Below are 20,352 nucleotides of genomic sequence, written 5' to 3'. Positions count from 1 at the left end.
AAGCGGGGCCCTAGGCACATCATAACATTCCCACGGCCTGCCCAATCATTTGGAGTACTGGTGGCAGGGGTAGCTCCCCACCTCCTTTCTGAGAAAGCTGGGAAATGTGGGCAATTACCTATCCCCACAGCCAGGGTGTGTGTCTGCTTGGGTCATTCTTCTCCTCCTTCCACGCCAGAGTTCTCTGCTGGTGAGATGTTGCTGTGCCCTCCCCATCTTTCCCCCACTCCCAAGCACTGGATTTCAGGGTTAACACCCCATTGACCTGAATGGGGCACTTCATACCTCTGAGCTATTGTTTCAGATTCTCTGCAGGCCCTGGCAGACATTACACTTGGGTGGGTCACATTTTCAAGTTTTTTCACAGCCATGAGGGCTAGAAACTTCTTTTTTCCTGATTAAAGTTAAATCTTTAGATTAGATTTTGCTGTAACCATGAGCTGGGACGGTTTTAGGCATGGGCCTATGACACTTGTGTCTTAGCCCAGCCTTGGAAGCAGGGTCAGTTAGCTGAATTTGGCAGTAGTAGGAATGAACAGTCTCTGATCAAAGCTCAGACTTTAGTCACATAGAATCCTAGAAGATGAGGGTTGGAAGGGACCTCAGCAGGTATCTAGTCCAACCCCCTGCTCAAAGCAGGACCAACCCCAGCTAAACCATCCCAGCCAGGGCTTTGTCAAGCTGCACCTTAAAAACCTCTAAGGATGGAGATTCCCCCACCTCCCTAGGTAACCCATTCCAGTGCTTCACCACCCTCCTAGTGAAAAAGCTTTTCTTAATATCCAACCTAGACCTCCCCCACTGCAACTTGAGACCGTTGCTCCTTGTTCTGTCATCTGCCACCACCGAGAACAGCCTAGCCCCATCCTCCCTGGAACCCCCTTTCAGGTAGTTAAAGGCTGCTATCAAATCCCCCCTCATTCTTCTCTTCTGCAGACTAAACAAGCTCAGTTCCCTCAGCCTTTCCTCATAAGTCTTGTGCTCCAGCTCCCAAATCATTTTTGTTGCCCTCCGCTGGACTCTCTCCAACTTGTCCACATCCTTCCTGTAGTGGGGGGCCCAAAACTGGACACAATACTCCAAATGTGGCCTCACCAATACCGAATAGAGGGGAATGACCACTTCCCGCGATCTGCTGGCAATGCTTTGACTAATGCAGCCCAATATGCCATTAGCCTTCTTGACAACCAGGGCACACTGCTGACTCATCTCCAGGTCCTTTTCTGCAGAACTGCTGCCTAGCCCGTCGGTCCCCAGTCTGTAACTGTGCAAGGTTCTTCTGTCTCGCACTGCAGTCTTTCTTTCTCCCCTCTGCTTTGTGTGTTGTGTCCCTCCCCCCCCACTACTGTTTCCCTCCCGGCTGAGTGAGAAAGTGATTACTGCTGTGTGAATCAACCGGAAGGCATTGCTGCAAAGATCATTAGAAGCACAAGTGGAAATGCTACATCAGCCCCAAGGGGCAATCAGCCGATTTGTTTTAAGCAGGCACATGAGGTGTCCAAGGGTAGGGCAGGCATTCTGACCAGACTGGGGCTGACTTTTAAAGACTACACGTGACTGCAGCCAGCCCTAATAAAACTCATTTTGCTAAACTGACTCCAAATGGAGAAACTCGCCAGCGAGGGATGACGGAGTGGTTCTGGCAGCCTTTGCTCTGGGTTTCCTGGCTGCTGCCAGCTTGTGTCACCACCACAGTGTTATGTAAATCGGTTGTTTTATATTGGATTTCCTCAGTTAAAAAGAGAAATGAGAAATTGCCATTATTTAAATGGCTGAGAGCTGGAGCAGTGGGACGGAAACAGCTGAATGGGGTTTTTTTTAATGCTCTCTTGGGACTAAACTTTGAGCCAAGTTTCAGTCTAGAGCAATTTCTGTGTGTGGGAGGGATGAATTATAAATCTGTGTAAAGCAGGGTTTCTAATGGCAGTGCTGACAGGCTGCGAGTTCTAGCGATGCGAATGGCGCCCCTTTTGTGTCACACGTCACTTGGAACTCTCGCATCAGTCTTTTCTAGTCGTCCCATGGGACACGTTCCGGATGAATTGAGTGACTTGATGATGGGATCAGCACCTCATTAGGGCCTTCCGTCAGAGCACGTCTAATGCTATCCAAACAACTAACCTAGGCTGGCAATGTGGAGATAAGTCACAGTGCTTGTGCAAGCTGAAGACTGTCAGAGCTGTGTTGTGCGTGGGAAAAATAGAGCAGACTGGCTAGTTCAGGAGATTATGAGGAGAGATGCCTACATTGAAACTGATGGGGTTGGGGCTCTGCCCCTTAATACTGATGCACCTTGTGAAAGGTATTCGGCGTTACAGGCACCAGCTAGGCTGAGATCGGAAAGGTTTTGTTTAGGGCTTGTGAATGTCATCTGGCAAGTTCAAGTCCTCATGGACTAGTGTGCATGCAGGAGACTTATTATGTGAAGTAATGTTATGGGAAGGGCTCTCTGTTCTCAGGGCACTCCTGGAAATTCCTGCCTAACTAGTTACACTCTGATTTTATTACTTGAAGGTAACTACAATGGAATCAACAATTTCTCAGGCAAAACCCTTTTGATGTAAAGTTCTAGTGGGGTAGCCGTGTTAGTCTGTATGCAGCAAAAACAACGGGAGTCCTGTAGCACTTGAAAGACTAACAAGTTTAATTTCTTCAGGCATAAGCTTTCGTGGGCTGTGACCCACTACGTCAGATGTAAGACACAGAAATCAGAGAGGAGATATATGTATACATCTAAGGGTAAGAAACAATGGGGAGGACAGGTGTAAACAAAGTCCATTCAGTTAGAGTAGTTGAGGCCTATTCACAACCGTTGATTAGAAGGTGAGAATGTGTGACCAGTGACAATTACTTCTTGTACTGAGAGAACCATCCCAAGTCCCTGTTCAGACCCAGTCTGGTTGTGTCACGTTTGCAGATCAGTTCCAGCTCTGCAGTTTCAACTCTAGTGACACCATCACAGGTCCTAACTGCATCAGCCACACCATCAGGAGCTCATTCACCTGCACATCTACTAATGTAATATGTGCCATCATGTTCCAGCAATGCCCCTCTGCCATGTATGTTGGCCAAACCGCAAATCAGACATAAAAAATGGTAACATCCATAAACCAGTCGGAGAGCACTTCAGTCTCCCAGGATACTCTGTAGCTGACTTGAAAGTTGCCATACTTCAACAAAAAAACTTCAAAACCAGACTTCAGGGGCTCTGGTCGGAGGAGGAGAGGAGTCTCCATATTAATGTCTGGGAGCTCAGGGCAGTCCGACTGGCCTGCAAGGTGTTCCTCAGATTCCTAGGGGCAGGATGGTGCAGGTCCTCACGGACAACACAGCGGCCATGTTCTATATGAACAGGCAGGGAGGAGCGTGCTCCTCAGCCCTTTGCAAGGAGGCCATTCGACTTTGGGACTTTGCGGAGAGACACGACTTCCACGTCTCTGCCTCTCACCTCCCAGGGGTCAGGAATGACGAGGTGGACCGCCTCAGCAGGTCGTTTCTACCCCGACACGACTGGTCGCTATACCCGGGGGTGATAAGTTTTCTCTTCCGCAAGTGGAGTGTTCCCCAACTGGACTTGTTCGCGTCGTCCTGGAACAGGAAGTGCCCAAGGTTCTGCTCGCTCTGGGGTCGTGAGCCATGCTCCATCTCCGACGCATTCCTCATAGACTGGACGGGAACCCTCATGTATGAGTTTCCCCCCATTCCACTGCTGCCCAAAGTCCTCTTGAAGATCAAGAGGGAAAAAGCGGACGTCATATTGATCGCCCCAGTATAGCTGACACAGCACTGGTTCAGCATGTTACTGGACCTGTCAATCGCCCCACCCGTGCCGCTCCCGAGGCGCTATGACCTGCTCTCCCAGGACCAGGGTCACCTGCTGCACCCGGACCTGGACTTCCTGCACCTGACGGCCTGGAGACTCTGTGTCTGACGGAGGGAGAGAGACCCTGCTTGGCGCAGGTCCAACAGATTCTGCTGGGCAGCAGAAAACCTTCCACCCAGGTGGTGTACCGGGCCAAGTGGCAGCGGTTTACCTGTTGGGTGGAGTCCCAGGGCATCCCACTGAGCTGCTCGCCTGTACAGGCGATCCTGGAGTACCTGCTCCACCTGAAGCTCCAGGGTTTAGCACTGGCCTCCCTAAAGGCGCACCTGGCGGCCATCTCGGCCTTCCACCAGCCGACGGAAGGGAGGTCATTATTTTCCCACCCCATGTCAGTCAGGTTCCTTAAGGGGGTCTAGAGGCTGTACCCGCAGGTCCGTGACCCGGTGCCTCCCTGGGATTTGAACCTGGTCCTTGCCAGACTGACGGGACCCCCCTTTGAGCCCATGGCCACATGCCCACTGCTCGTCCTCTCATGGAAGGTAGCCTTCCTGGTGGCCATTACCTCAGCTAGGAGGGTCTCCGAGATAAGAGCATTGACCTTGGAGCACCCCCTACACCATCTTTTATAAAGACAAGGTGTGGCTGAGACCCCACCCGGCCTTCCTGCCTAAGGTGGTGTCCTAGTTCCATTATAATCAGGATATCTTCCTTCCTGTGTTCTTTCCAAAACCGCATGGGTTGGAGGAGGAGCGGAGATGGCGCTCGCTGGACGTGAGACTAGCCCTGGCCTACTACATCGAGCGGATGCGGCCGCTCCGGAAGTCGACGCAGCTGTTCGTGGCAGTGGCGGACCGGATGAGGGGCTCACCTGTCTCCACCCAACGCATCTCCGCCTGGGTCACCGCCTGCATCAGGACCTGCTACGAGCAGGCGAAGGTGCCACTCCCAGGAGCTGTGACGGCGCACTCAACCAGATCCCAAGCCTCGTCGGCAGCCTTCCTGGATCGAGTGCCCCTTCAGGACATCTGCAGGGCAGTGACCTGGTCGTCAGTTCACACCTTCACGTCCCACTACGCCATCGTGCAGCAGGCAAGAGAGGATGCAGGGTTTGGCAGAGCCGTGCTGATGAGAGCAGCTCGCCGCTGACTCCTACCCACCTCCAAGGTATGGCTATTTAATCCCCTATACTGGAATGGATATGAGCAATCACTCAAAGTAGAAATCAGGGTTACTTACCAGTAACTGTTGTTCTTCGAGACGTGTTGCTCATGCCCATTCCACACCCACCCCCCGTCCCCGCTGCTGGAGTTGGCAGAAAGAAGGAACTGAGGGCCCGCAGGGTCGGCAGTGCCCCATATACTGCGGCATGAGCGCGGCACTCCAGGGGCGCCTGAGCCGACTCTACAGGGTCTGCTAAGGGGAAAAAAGTTCTGGGAACCAGTGCATGGTGGCGCGCACTCACCTATATTGGAATGGATATGAGCAACACATCTCGAAGAACAACAGTTACTGGTAAGTAACCCTGTTTTTCACCTTATCAAATGCCCCTGGCATGTCTCGGTCCAGTTAACCCTGTTTGGCTTATTCTTTTTACACAGATCTGTGATTGGAGATACGCTATCACTGAACCCACACACAAACCTTCTGTAACAATTAGCCAGACCTATGAAAGACCGAACCTGCTTCTTAGATCAAGGCACAGGCCATTCCATAATGGCTTCCATCTTTAAAGCATCAGGGGAGATTTGGCCTCCCCTGACCCAGTGTCCCAAGTAGGGCACTTTGGCTGCTCCAGTTTTGCACTTAGAGGCTCTTATGGGCAAGCCTGCCTCCCTGAGCTGTGTCAGCACGATTCCCAAGTGTTCTTTGTGGGCAGCCCAAGTATTGCTGAATACAGCAATGTCATCCATGTCTGGCTTTGCACACCGTTCAGCACCCGATTGACTAGCTTTAAAAACTTGCTCCCGCATTGATTAAACCGAAGGGTAACGCTGTAAATTGGTAATGAAAGCGGTTTTCTTTTGAGCATCTGCATTTGGGGAGATCTCTCAATGCCCCTGAGTCAAATCAAAAGAGCTGAGATACTTGGCTCTGCCTAGAGTATCCAGCATGTCGTCAAGCCAGGCATGGGGTACACGTCAGGCACTGTAACAGCGTTGAGTGTTCTGTAATCAACACAAAACCTTACAGTGTTGACTTTTTTGGGACCAGGACTATAGGTGATGCCCATGAGCTGTCAGACTCTTTGATCACCCCCAGGTCTAACCTATTTTGCCTGGATTTGCTTTTGTAGCTGGCCAGAGGCCTGGTAGGGTCTGCTGGGAGGGGGTTTGGGCCCGTTTGTGGTAATTTTATGGCTCAACAGAGATGTCTTCCCTGGCTTATTAGAAAACATTTGTGTGTTCCTGCAGCACTGACACGACTTCTGTCCTTTTGCCTGGTGGTAAATCACTGCAGGTGTCAATATTCTCTGGGGTTGAGTCAGTCTGGCATTCTGCCATCAGATCAATGAGGCCCAGTGCCTCAGTTTCCCCTTCTGCCCAGCAGATCATGTTTACCATGGCCTCCCTGCTGTAATAAGCCTTAAGCCTATTTTCATGCAGCAGGTGGGGAACAGCATCATCCTGAGGTTTTTTAATGCAGTGTGTGTCCAGACACCACCTCTGCTACCTCATTAGGCCCATCCCAGGTGTTTTGCATTTTACATTTCCTCACAGGGTTCAACACAATACCAAGTCCCCCATTACAAAAGAGCGTTTACATGTATTTTTATCGTACCACAACTTTTGTTTGGCTTGACAGTCTTCGAGGTCTGCCTGAACCATATCCACCAGAGCTCCTGAACTTCCGTACATATTCAGTCACCGGCTCTTCTCTTATCTCAATGCTTCCCTCCCCATAGTCTCTGATGAGGTCTAGGGGCCCCCTCATCTTCCTCCCATATAGAAGATCAAACGGGGAAAATCCCATTGACTCTTAAGGCAGTTCTGTGTATGCAAACAGCAGGAATGGCAAGAGTTCGTCCCTGTTTTGTCCCTCTTGTCTGCATACTTCCCTAGCATCGATTTTAGGGTCCCATTAAACCTCTCTACCAATACGTTGGCTTCTGGGTGATGTGGGGTAGTCTTCAGTCGCTTTACCCCACATAACTTCCACAGCTCAGTGAACAGCTGTGACATCAAGTTTGACTCACAGTCAGACAAAATCTCTTTGGGGAAACCCACCCTACTAAAAATGGTGAGGAGGGGTCTTGCCACAGTTTCTGCTTCAATATTAGACAGAGCCACTGCCTCGGGGTACCTCGTGGCAAAATCCACCACCACTAAAATATACCTATTCCCGCTGCATGTGGGACAAGGCGTAGGACTACAATGTCCATTGCATCTTTGCGAATACCTCTTGTATTATGGCAAGGGGCATAGGAGACTTGCTGGGGTCCTTCAGGTCTTTTTCTTTTTTGGCCGAGTTCACAAGCCCTGCAATAGCTCCTTACATCATTCTGCATCCCTGGCCAGTAGAAGTTTTTTTTTTAACCTGTCATAGGACCTTTGTGCCCCCAAATGTCCAGCAAAACTGCAATCATGTGCCAGTAGCATTAATTCCCCACCATGGGTGCTGGATGTTGTAGGTGGGGGAAGGCTTAGCCTTCCCAAACAGCCAGGCATGGCCCCGCCCCTCCTGCTGAGTCGCTGGAGCACTGCAGCAGCTTCCTGCCCTTCTCAGCCTCCCCTGAACGAGGTGGGTGGGGCTGGAAGGGGAATGAGTCAGCCCCACCCTTGGTCTGGACCACCTCGGGCATTGCTCTGAGGTGGCTGGGACTGCCTGGTGGGGATTCGGGGTGGCTTGAGCCGCTGGATGCTGGGGCCTCCCGACGGGGATTGGGGGCTGCTGAGGCCACCTGGCACTGGGGCCGCCCTGTTGGGACTCGGGGTGGCCCGGCTCCGGAGTGGGGGGTTCCTCCAGCTGCAGGGGAGGAGCTCCGGGCAGCGGTGAGGGAGGGGCGTAGCCTCAGGTGGAAGGAGCGGGGTCGCAGGCTAGCCTCCCCTAGCGGGCAGTTCACCCGGCGCCCATGCTCCCCACGGTGCTGGATGGGCACAACCAATTGCTTGTAGGGTTGCATGGGGCTCTTGTTCTTTCCCAGAGGGGCTTCCCTTAGCAACCTTCCATCCTCTTCAAAGAATCTCTCTGCGCTTTCCATCCCCCAGTTTCCCTCTGAACACACTTCCTAATGTTCTCCAGAGCGGCATCTGCCTTTTGCTCCTCTGTAAAACGTTGGCAGCTTACATTGGGGAGTGCTTCTTCGGTGATAGGGGTCATTTCTCTCACCAGCCTCAGCTCCCCCACACCTGGAGACGCACCAGTCTCTTCAGCTGCAGTTCCTGGGGTCTCTCCCCTGGGATTGGAGTGTAGTATTACTGGCTGCTGCAGGTCACCACGCTGACAGGCTCAGCCACCTGTGGAAAGTCATTCCCAGTTAGCATTTTGGTGGGGATCTTGTCCAGCACCCCCACGCTTCGATTGCCTTCCAAGCCTTCACACTGCACCTGCACTCTAGCCGTGGGTACCCAAATCCTACCACCTACCACTGCTTCGATTCATGCTTTCTGGCCAGTAACATGTCGCTCTCTAGGACCCAGCCTGGCCAAACCAGAGAAAGTTGTGCACCAGAGTCCTGCCGCCCTACAGCCTCCTGGCCATTTATTTTAATATCCTTGATAAACTCCCTAAAAAATTTGGTTAATGAGCAATCCCTTTAAATGTTCTAAATACAGACCCGTTAAAGGCTGTGAGCTCCTTCCTCTGTGACGTTCAGTTGTGGGGCAGGGAAGCTGAGCAGAATCCTGTGGGTTTGGCTCTGGCTCTTGGAGGGGAGACTAAAAGGTGTACAGGCCAGCCTGGTAAGTGGTTGCTTATTTACTGCAGTGACCTGCTACCTTTGTAATCTTAAATAATGACACACATTGCATTCCAGCTTTATACATAGCTTTTATTGTTTAAAAGTTAAAAGGAAAATGGTTAAAGATGCATAAAAATTCTTGCATTACATTCCAGCTTTATAAATAGTTTTAATTGTTTAGAAGGTAAAATAAAATGGAATAAAATGAGCAGATGCTGCAGCTGGGCGGCTCCTGCTCTCAGGGACAAGCCTTCCCCCCTTGTTTAAATATTTGATTAATTCGCTGAACAGTGAGACTGCTGCTCACCGTTTAAACATTTATCCTGTTACATCCCTACTCCCTATCACCCTTCTATGCCCACATCCACAAAGCCAGTCATTTAAACAGCAGGTGCCTTCTCCAGGGCTTTAAGTGTTGCTGTCATTACATTCACTTGGGCTGGGGGGGTTAGCCCCCTTTAGCAGTGAGCAGTGAGTTTTCAGATGCTCAGTGGAGTTGCATTGATAACACCTCCTTGAACCCTCCTCCTTCACAGGTGATTTAGGGTGGGGTTTTCCAGGAGAAGAAGGGTTCTTGGAGGGTGACTACCTACCCTCCCATCCCCCCTCCTTCACAGGGTTATCATGGATTCCCTCTTTAAAACTGGGTTTATGCCCCACCTTCTGAGGCTTAGGGCATGGACATGGGTGCTTGCTCTAAGGCATCTGCCATTGCAGCCATTTCTATGACAGATTTCAGATCTTTATCCCACAGGCTGTTCCTCACATCGTCTGCACACATGCTTATAAACCTTTCTTGGGCTATGAGGTCAAAGAGTTGATCATAGATCCCAATACCTTTTCCTTTCACCCACTTTTTTAACTAATCACTTAATTTATAGCATATTTGCTATGATGCATGCCTGTATTCTTCTTAAGATTTCTAGATTTCATTCTAGTAAAAAATTACTTCAGGAGTAATCTGAAACCTTTGCAAGACAGCCCTCTTAAACTCTGCATACATTAATGCTTCCTCAATTGGCAGTTCATTAAACACAGGCAAAGCTTCACTGGACAGTTTTGCAGTGAAGGCGGGAACTCTCTGGTCTTCAGGAATTTTGTGTGCTTTGCAGAGCTTTTCAAAAGTAGTAAAGTACTCCTAGATGCAGTCTGTCTCTCCGTAAGGAGGAACACAGCTTATCTAAGGTGGGGGTTTTAGGAGTGGGGCGGGGCATTGGGATACCTGGGATCCTCCCATGTTTGTCCATCATCTCCAGGGGGTATCTTCTCTCCTGCTCCTTGTCCTCCATGACTCGCTGGTGAGCTCTCTCATCAGCTTCACTGGCTTTCTCCGCAGCTTTTCTGGCTGCAGTTTCTTCTTTTTGAGCCTCGTTTCTGCCTGCCACTTTTGAACTCGCGCTGTCTTTCTCTCTCCTGTGATTCCAACCTGGCAAGTTCCAGCTCTGCAGCTGCCTTACTGGTAGACATTTTTATGTTTTCCTGCGCTTATTTCCCTCACCTGAAATCAACAAACAGAAAATAACAAAACTGTGACCTCATACTGCCTGTCCTTAGCCACTGCACTCAAGGCTCACTTAAAATCACAAATATCAGTGCTTAAGGTGTGAACGTCATTCAGAGTAACAAGATGTGCATATACCCTGCTCTCAGTGCACCACTGTGGTGTTCCTCTAGTGCAGTCTGCACTGGTGAGTCGCTGTATCACCCTTGTCCCCCACTCCCGGAGCCCGTCTTACTCTGCTTTGCTGTGAGGACTCCTACCCTTGGGTGTCCACGCATGGCCTCCAGCAAGCAAGTTGCCCCCAACTCAATGAGTGAGTGCTTCCAGCCAGCCCCTCTTTGGGTTCTGCAACAGAACGACCTCAGCCACTGTCCCCAGGCCCAGATGCAACCGTTGGAACTGCCATCTTACAGTGTTCAGTGCTGCCCCCTGGACTCTGCAAGCCCATACATTCGTCAGTTTATCAAAGAAATTGATATGCACCAGCCTCGTCACTTTAAATGGAGTCTCCAACACACCTTAAACCACATGCCCTGTTTTAGGTGAAATAAACAAATTTATTAAACCACAGAAGGATTTTAAGTGATTATAAGTCAGAGGAAAGCAAGTCAGATTTAGTCAAAATAAACAAAAACCAAATGCATTCTAAACTAAGTTTAACACTTTCAGCATTCTTACAAATTCAGATGATTCTCACCACAGGCTGTCTGGTTTCCTTTCCAGCCAGGCTCTCCCCCTGAGTCAGCACTTCAGTTGCTTGGTGGTGTTTGTAGATGGAGGTGGAAGAGAGAGAAAATGGCAAAATGTCTCCCCTATTTAAAATGTTCCTTTTCCCCTCTGAGGGATCAGGTGACAAACAATGTCCCTGTATGGTTTCCTCCATGCCCTGAGTCAGTGAGGTCCTTTGTGGATTCCTTTGTTGAAGTCTAAGCCAGTCTTTTGTTCCTGGAATGTTGAGCTGGGTTGTTCTATACAAGCCTTAATGAAGTATGAACTGCCCTGCTGCTCAGAGAGTTCCTGCTTGGATGTGTTTTAAGCCACGAGACACATCTTTGGGCATATTACATAGGAGGAGCCTCATAACCATACACATGACATTGCAACAAACCTATTACTATAACAACAACATTCAGTACATCATGAGCATTCCAAAAACATCTTACATGACATACCTTGCATTAAACAATACACAATTCCATTATAAGGGTGATCATAGAGGGTGCAGCATGTCACAACAGGGTATCGAGACAAGTTGGGAGTTTGGTAGGAATGTGTGGGTGGAATTTGGGGAGGGCATGGAAAGCAGTTCTGTATTGGCTGCAAGTGGAGGCGAGCATGCATGAATTCAGTCTGCAGCGTTATGAGTGACTTTAGCAGCTCTGTTTGCTCCTCCATGATTTTTTTCATGTGCTCGTGACCTGCTGTCACTTGCTCCTGGTTCTCCTTCCTCTCCTGCCTATCAATTTTCGGACTTTTTGGATACAGTGTGTCTCCATGCCCTTTTTTCTTTTTCTTCCGCCTCAGAGGACTGGAGGTGTTCTTGGAACATCTCCTCTTTGCTTCTCCATGGTCATTTTCTTATCTGCCATAGGCGCTCGGCAGTTGTGGAGGAGTTTCCCCTTAAGAGTACATCTGTAGAAGTACAATAAACAACGAACAGAAGCATGACTGTGAGTGCAATAACAGCTTTGATGCATTGCTGTAAAATACACCTCTTTCTCACTGTCCCCTGGCAAGCGCACAGCTCGACAATCATCCAGGGCATGGTGAGTTGTGCCCAGTGGGTGGGGGCACCCAAGCTGGGGAAAAGGTTTTTGGGTGACTGTTTGGGGTATTGATTCAGGCAGCTCGGGACAACATTTCAAATTGTGCCACCATTTTCCACAGGCGGGGGGTGATAGAAGCCGTTATCTCACTCCCGATAATAGGGATGCTATGGTGCATCTCCTCCATGTGAGCAGCTTCAGACTGGGTCCCTATGCTGCTTGCCTGTGTGCCTCTTTGGTCCCCGCACAAGTGATTGACGATTGGTGTGGGAAAGTTTCCTACAATGGGGAAAGAAACAAAGCAGCTCTGCCGAGGAATCTCCGGCAGAGGATTGCCAAGTACATCCAGGAAAGTTTCCTAGAGATCTCTCTGAGGGATTCTCGTGAAATCATGGTGTGCATTAACACACTTTTCTGCCTCACTGCCTAGCTGAACAGGGGAATGGGAAGCACATGCAAACACAGCTACTCTTGTGCATTTCTATCCCTTCAACCAGCTGTGTAGTGCAACAAAGCAAAGGACAGCTCTACTTCATGTAACCGAGCACCATCAGCTCAAAAAAATCACTTATCCAGGTTCCCCTCTCCTGCATCCTGCATACCAGAGCTGGAGGTCTGGGACTGACTCGAGCTGCAAGTGGGACAGCGTTTGGTGCGTGGAGTTGCCACGGTCAGCTGGGAAAATGAGAAGTGAGCTCTCCACACCAACCAAACAGAAAGTGGAATTTCGAAAATTCCCAGGACTTTAAGGGGGGGAAGGCAGATGGCAGCAAGGCAGTGGAGTTCAAACTGATGGCCATAGCAGTCAGGATGGACATTGTGGGACATTTTCTGGAAGCCATTTACCATGCGGTGTCTACACTGATGCTTTGTCGCTAAAAGTTTGGTGCAAAAAGCTCTACACTTCTCATTGAGGTGATTTTATTTTGTCACAAAATCAGGGGAGTTGGGTCGGGGGAGGGATTGCAGTGTGTACACGACCACGGTTTTGTCGCAAAAAGCTGACTTTGGTCAACAAAAATCTGTAGTATAGACCAGGCCTAAAGGTATGTCTACACTGTAATAAAAGACGGTGGCGTGGCTTCAGTTGGCCTGGGGCAGCTGATTCGAGCTCATGGGATTTGAAGTTTGGGGCTAAAAATTGCAGTGTAGATGTTCGGGCTCGGGCTGGAGTCTGGGCTTTGAAACCCTGTGAGGTGGGAGGGTCTTAGCGCCCGAGTCAATTGAATCTGGCCTCTGAGACTTGGTGCTGTGGGTTTTTACTGCCTGGTAGATGTACCCTAAAAGTGCCACCTGCTGAAGAGCCAGCATCCTCTCCTGTGTGGTGTCTAGCAGGTTTTCCCTTAAGGGTGTTTCCCACCAAGCACTAAGTATGTACAGTCCTGGGGCTTATTGTATGAGGAACGAGGAGATCACAGCACAGGGCGGGATGGTTCCAGGAATCCTGAGCAGTTTATCTATTTTGGTTTTTTTCAGTTGAAATTTTGTCGTTTCTGTTTGTGTAAGTTTCTGGTAGTGCTGCTCTGTTGGTATGGAAGGTTATACTGGGGTGAGCATGCATGCGGTGTTGAGGGACCTCTCGGGTTTCTCTGGCAAGTACACTGCTTTACGGGGAGGATTCTTCAGTGAACAAGCAAAGCAAAAAGTGCTTATAGGACCAGCGAGACTAGTAACACTAAAGGAATCCACCTCCCGCAGCTGGGGCAGAGGAAACCCTCAGATATCTGGAGTATAGAGGGACCAGTGAGAGAGGGCGGAGGACTCCCTAGCTATTTTTGGAAATCTCAATGAATAGAATTTGTCACTAGATGCATCTTAAGATGTATATAAAGCGATTAAGCGGAGAAGCGTGGCTAGTATCTGTCTGTGGCCTCTTCTCTGATGTGGGAAAGGAAGAGTTAACAGGCCTCTTTCCTGGACTTCAGGGTACGCCATGTGAAATGCTTTTGTCTTACAAACTAAAGGAACAAAATGCAATGTGTTAATCTCTTCTCCTGCACTTAGTAGTCATGTCGTTGTTTAGCACTAATTGCCGGTCTTCAGTTATCTTTGTTTCCTCTGGAGCTTTTTTTATGCAAAGCACCTGCTTTTCTGGCTGTGAAATCTGTTTGCCTTTTGAGGTGATATCTGCTTCGTTGGGCGGGGCGGGACTCTCCTGTCACCAGCCCACAATTTGCATTCCACTCTCAGCTGTAATAAGGAAATAGGAAGTTCATCTTTGAAGCATCTTGGTTTTGTTTAGTGTAAAATACAGCCCTGAGAAGGGGACTTGTTGTTTCCATGTGACAGGAGTGACGTCTGGAATTAGTGACAGATTCTGAGACACAGAAATCTAAGGCTTTGCCTGGGCGCACACCCTAATTGCTGTCTTCTGCAACCGTTAATTGTCATTCTTGGGCCTGGTTTTATATTTGGATGTTTCTTTGGTGTGTTGGTGCCTCTGGGAGGAGCTGTGGTTTCAGAGCTGCCCAGCTGCTTTCTGGTTTTATCTGAATAGAAAGCTGTGCTCTCTCAATGACAGTATAGGGTGTGTCTACACAGCAATTGGACACGTGCGGCTGGCCTGTGTCAGCCGACTCAAGCTCACAGGGCTCAGGCTGAGGGGCTGTTTAATTGCAGTGTAGACTTTGGGGCTCAGGCTGGAGCCAGGGCTCTAGGACCCCGTGAAGTGGGAGGGTCCCAGCGCTGCCCAGGGGTTTTTCTTTGCAGTGTAGACATACCCATAGAGTTCAGGTCATGATAGAAGTAGCACATCACCGCACCTTCAGAAAAGCTTCCTACCCTTTCCTTCGCCACACGTTCTAGTTGCATAGCAGTCTCTCTTCCACATCTGGCTTCCTGACAAGAATGCGATTTTATCTCTGTTGATAAAACAGAGTCACTCTGACATCAAAACCAAAATGTACAATGGACCGAAATATTTGTCTCTCACCCAGGACCATGTCTTCACAGGAGCTACAGTGCTGCATGCAGAAAACTGGCCCAAGCTGCAACCCCCATTACCATGAGGAAAAAATTGAGACTAAATTGTAGATCACGCCTGAGGATATTTATAGAGAATTACTTCCCTGTATCTATGTGTCTATTGTCCAGATCTTGAGATTTGCTGGAGCCGATCAGAAGCAGTGTCAGCGCAGTCTCAAGCAGCATTGTGAACAGTGAGTTGCTGGGCCGGCTGGCCCGGCCCAGGCCCTTCTCTAGACTAGAGAGTGTGCTTGTGCAGTTAAACTAGGATTTGTCGTTTGAGACCGAGAGACAGAGAGATTCATGCTCCTCTCTGTGACATGCTCTGTCATATCAAGATCAAGAACTACCAGTCCCAGAGATCCTTGTCCATAGGCAGGAGGGAGGGACAGCTGGTGGGAGGGGAAAGCAAAGCACCATAAGACAGTGGGAGCCAGGGCTGCAGGCCCAAAATATATGTGAGTAAGTGGCTAATTCACTCACAGTCCTACGCGCACACACACACCCATACCGCCATGTCTGGTGGTGGCTATAAATACAAATCAGGCAGCCAGAAACATGAGGTAAAAGAAAGGGATCTCAAAGAAGCTAAAGGACACCAATCTATCCTGCAGTTTTTCAATCAGACAAGGCCTTTCTGCAGTCAGGCAATATACTAACTAGGGAAGCAGATGAACAAAATCGTGATGAAAATGATTTCAATATAGAGACTGTGTCTGTGGCACTGGCAATTGATGACAAAGAAAAGCTGCCAGAACTTGCATCATGTGACTCCAATTTAAGGCTTGAAGATAGCCAGGGAGTATCACCATTAGCACCGCCACATTCAGAAGGTTTACAAGATGCAGGAGAGAGCAGTGCTACACGATCTGATTCTTGTCTTTTCAAAGATCCAGGCTTGTGGCCTGAAAACAGAACAGATTCTATCCATCAAAAAATTATTCTATCTGGTGTCCTGACTTCTGAAGAAATGCAGAAGCTAGCGAAGTCAATGCCAACAGATGTTGACGGGCATAACTTTCCTGAATTTCTTCTCAAATGTAAGATTTCCAACAAGAGAGAAAAGATACCAAGAGACTGGCTTGTTTGGAGTTCTACCAACCAAGCACTGTATTGTTTTCCATGTCGCCTGTTTCCTGAAGGGAGCTTAAACAACACAGTATGCTGGCAAAAAATGAAGGGTATGCACCAATTGTGACAAAATGGCCTAGACTATATATTAAACTTCCTGAACATGAGAAGAACTTAGAACATAAAACTTGCTACTGCCAGTGGAAGCAATTACAGCCGTCGCTGTCAGGTGGACGTGGAGTTTACAGTGAGATTCAAAAACAAATATTAACAGAAGCTACAAGATGGAAAGAAATATTGGAAAGATTGTTGGATGTTACCTTATGTCTTGCTTCATGAGGTTTAGCATTCCAGGAGATGATAATCTGATCGGTGACCCACACAATGGTAACTTTTTATTGGTCCAATACTAAAGATTGCTGGAGTTGCCGGGTCAGAAACAACTGTTGCTAGCGTTGTTGATGTTGCAGTGAAGTTTTCTTAAATAACACAGCTAGAAATGTTAGTCAGACTCGGGCTGTTTCTCTCTGTGTGGTCATTGCCTGCCTGTTTCCCTACTATTTACTTTTAGCTTTTTCCAGAAGCCTGCAAATTTCAAGGTCAATCCGAAGTCAAGATGAACTCGGGTTGAGAGGAACCATGCAGTGCTGCTCTGCTTTTGAATCTTCTGATATTCTGGAGACAAAACCTGGCAGAATATAACACAGCAGCTCAGGGTTCTCAGATAATATCATTTTGCGTAGGCTTTGGCTAAATGAAAGGAGAATGTGTATGTATGGTTGAATGGCAAAGTGTCACTCTATTTATACAACATAGGTGTTCATCGTGACTGAGACAGAAATAAGTCGTAGCCCCGCCCCAAAGAGTCGACAGTCTAAGGCTGTATCTGCAATACAGCCGATGTCAGCATAACGTATGTCGTTCAAGGCTGTGAAGAAGCCACCCCCCTGAGCAACGTAAGTTACACCGACATAAGTGCCAGTCTGGACAGCGCTATGTACTTAGTGGAGATGGTGCTATGATGTCGATGGGAGAGCTGCAGCCCTGTATATGTCGACAAGTCCTAACTTGGACGGGACAGCCACAAAGAAGAAATAATGTCATGGGGTGTTGGCTTTTGCTGTGTACCCATCATCTTAGTTTTGGGGTGGGGTTTATGGGGATTCATATTTTCATTTCAATTTCTAACCGTTGGACACTGGAGCAGGAGGAGGAGCAGCATTATCTGGTGGCTAAGGCGTAAGACTAGAGAGGAGTCCGGACTCTTTGCCCCTTACTCTCAGTGTGCTCTTGGGGACAGCCTTATTCCTTTGAGCCTCAATTTCCCCCTCTGTAAAATGAGCCTCAAACACATAACTTGCCGACTTTGCAGGGGGATGTGAGTCTGAATTCATTCGTTTGGATAAAGTCCTTTGAAATCCTGGACTTTACATGGCTATATTCTATAGCACCTTATTTTTAGTGTCCTAATATGTCAGATGCGAACACCTTGACTCTACATGCAGCAAGGACAGGCGGTAGAGCAAAGAGAGGAAAGCCATATACTATATATATGCTTATGTAGCCCCTAACACACCAGGAATCCTGATGGCACGATACGAACAACAAGAATCACCCCGCTTTGAAATACACGATGTAAAATCCAGTCTAATTGAGCTGAGATGTGTAACAGGTCGGAGACACCCTGTCAAACGCTGTTGATCCCCCTGGTAAAGGATTACGGGTGTTTTGCTGATGCACTGAGGCAGGTAGCTCCTTATATCACCAAGATGTCCGGGAGACAGGAGATGGTCTATGGAGAGTTGCTGAGCAGTCCTCAGGAAGGAGCGCCCTGTCCTCAGAAAAGGCATTGTAACACCACTATGTATCTGTCCAGATTTTCTCAAAGCCCCAAGTGTTGAATGTTAGGGAATCCTGTGAGACAAAGGATTTTGCTACTTAGGAAATGGTGTCTGGGGGAGGGGTGTGTGTGTCTCTAATTTATGCCTGGGTATCTAGATAACTTTTTTCCTGTGGCTACTTTATTTACCAAAGAACCATAAAGAACAGCATGGTGTTGTCCTGCCTGATGGCCTGGGACTCAGACCTTCAATGTGTCAGGATTGAACAACTTCCAGTATAGCCTGGAGATATAGGTAGCTTGCTGAGATGGCATCGGATACCGTGACACTGCCCTACGAAGAAATGCAATCTTGGAATTGTTGGAAATGACACACAGGCACTCTTGTGTAGCTCAGTGGAGGGGCAGGGAGTAGATGGGAGACCCTTCTTGGCCCAGTGCTGTTCCTTGAGTAGTGCCAGAGGGAAGTGAGGGATGAGTAATCGGGATTCATAAACAAATGCAGCTGGTCCAAAGGGCTGTTTCTGTGTTTCCTCATTCTCACTCCCCTGGTGTCATGCAGGAGCAGGGGTGCGCCTCTGGCTTCCATGGGAAATGAGTCAGAGGCCGTTGAGCAAACAAAACGGCTAAGCCTGGGGGGTTATGTTTTTTTTTAAAGGAAGCAGCTAGTCCATTAGGTGTGTTGTCTGGGAGAGGCAGCATCACATGGACACACTTGGCATGAAAACGTTTCCAGTAAAGGCCTTTGAAGGACCCAGGCTCTTACAGTCTGAGTTGAGGTGTTCATGAGGGAAATCCCCACTGTGATGTGTTGCATTCCCAGGAGCCTGGGCAGGAGAGAACCGTGGGTGATGCTGCCCAGGCTGTGCCTGTTCTGTCTACACAGGAGTTCAGTCTAAGTGTTAAATGGAAAGCGCTAGGGAGCTTTCCCAGAGTTGTATCTACTGCTTTTTCTTTTTTGTAAACAGGCCAATATTAAAGCAAGGGGCAGAGGCAGCGAAATGAAAATGCAAGGGTAACCCGGAACAATTCCTCTACCCGTGTGCTCTGAAATCGAGCTCCCTTGCTCTGCTCCATTCTGTGATTCCCCCATTCCTTGCTATGTTCAATTCAAGTAGAGAAAGCTTCCCTCTTGAGCCTTGTCTACATTTGAGAAACTTGCCCATCCACACACGAGTGCTCTGAATGGTGTATGTGTAAATCAGATCCAGTTTGGATTAAACTTGTTTTCAGCAGGTCTAAATACTGGTTTAGTAGGAATCATTCCAGTCTGCGCCATTCTAGTGCCAGTGTGGATGGCATTAGAACAGCTCAGCTAGTCCTGCCACCAATTTCCCAGTCTACATTGGCCTTCCAAAATCTCCCAGAATCCACTGTTTCTTCTTTGAGTGCTTTCTGTATGTCCATAACCCTATAGGGGCGTGCATGTCCTCTGCACCGGTGCTGGAGAGCTTTCTCTAGCGGTGCCTGCAGGGGCAGCTCGGCCTACATCTGAGCTCCGTGTGCAGAGCTGCCTCCCCCTCCTTCAGTCCCTTACCGTCCCTGGGCAGCGACTGGAGCGTTTGTGTTCCCTTTGAACAAAAACTATTAGTCTGCTCTTCTCTACCCAGTGGGACTCCTTTGCATCACTGGATGCTTTTAAACCCTTTATTTTATTTTATTTTATTTTTATTTCAAACAATTTTAGTTCTTAGTTCTTTTGTTCCAGGTGGCAGGGCCTCCCAGCCACGCCCACTCCCAGGGAGCTCGTCTCAAGGTGCCTGGGTTTTAAACCTCACCCAGGCTGCAGAAAGCCTACCCCTGTCAGTGGCTCTCATTCCCACTGTCTCAAGTGCTGAGGCGAGGATTGCATTGGAGACAGGTGCTCCATCTGTCGTGCTTTCAAACCCAGAAAGCTGGGAAGGCGCGTCTCACTTACGTCCTCATGGAGCTGGCCTGGCACTGGCATCAGAACCCCCTTAGTTATCCAAGGGGAGTTCTTTGACTACCTCCCAGCGTGCCCACAGACAAGCGCCACAGTAGATCCCTGTCTCCCGGACAATCTCATTCAAGGTCCGAGGCTTCAGCGCAGCCCCAGCCTCAGAAACGCAAGAAGAAATTGGCGTTGGGCTCTTCTAAGTCCAGACTCCAGGACTCCTCTACAGATGGTCATTCTGGTACCAATGGCAGAGTGCTCCCTCTGGCGTACCGCACCCTGGTGCCGTCTTATATAGCGGAACCTGAGCCCTCAACTCTTGTTGCCTTCTAGGGACCATCAAGACTGGCTACCTCTCCAGTTGCTCACTGTCACGTGTGTCTGTACTGACTACACCAGCGGCTATGCTGTGGCCAGGGACTTGTTTTGGCTGTCACCATGGATTCAGGGTGAAGTCCGTCATCTGGTACCAGCACAACTGCCAAGCCTCTCAGCACTGATCTGTTCTAATTTGGGGCCACCAGCATTGGGCTCAATACTGCTTCCTTCCCCTCCTGGCCAGGTACCAGATCCTC

At 49.0% G+C, this 20,352-nt stretch overlaps 1 protein-coding gene across 1 annotated transcript in view; it reads left to right on the top strand.

Moving 5' to 3' along the window:
* Positions 1-20,352, top strand: part of ST3GAL3 (ST3 beta-galactoside alpha-2,3-sialyltransferase 3) — a 293,993-nt gene that overhangs the window by 180,942 nt on the left and 92,699 nt on the right. The gene's annotated exons all lie outside the window — the stretch shown is intronic.

This window comes from Emydura macquarii, unplaced genomic scaffold (genome assembly GCF_026122565.2).
Source record: "Emydura macquarii macquarii isolate MOO-44397 ecotype Brisbane River unplaced genomic scaffold, CSIRO-AGI_Emac_v2 contig_2805, whole genome shotgun sequence".
In the NCBI taxonomy this organism is placed as follows: domain Eukaryota; kingdom Metazoa; phylum Chordata; order Testudines; family Chelidae; genus Emydura; species Emydura macquarii.
The sequence above is the reverse complement of the archived record's forward strand: the minus strand, read 5'-3'. Positions and strand labels throughout refer to the sequence as shown.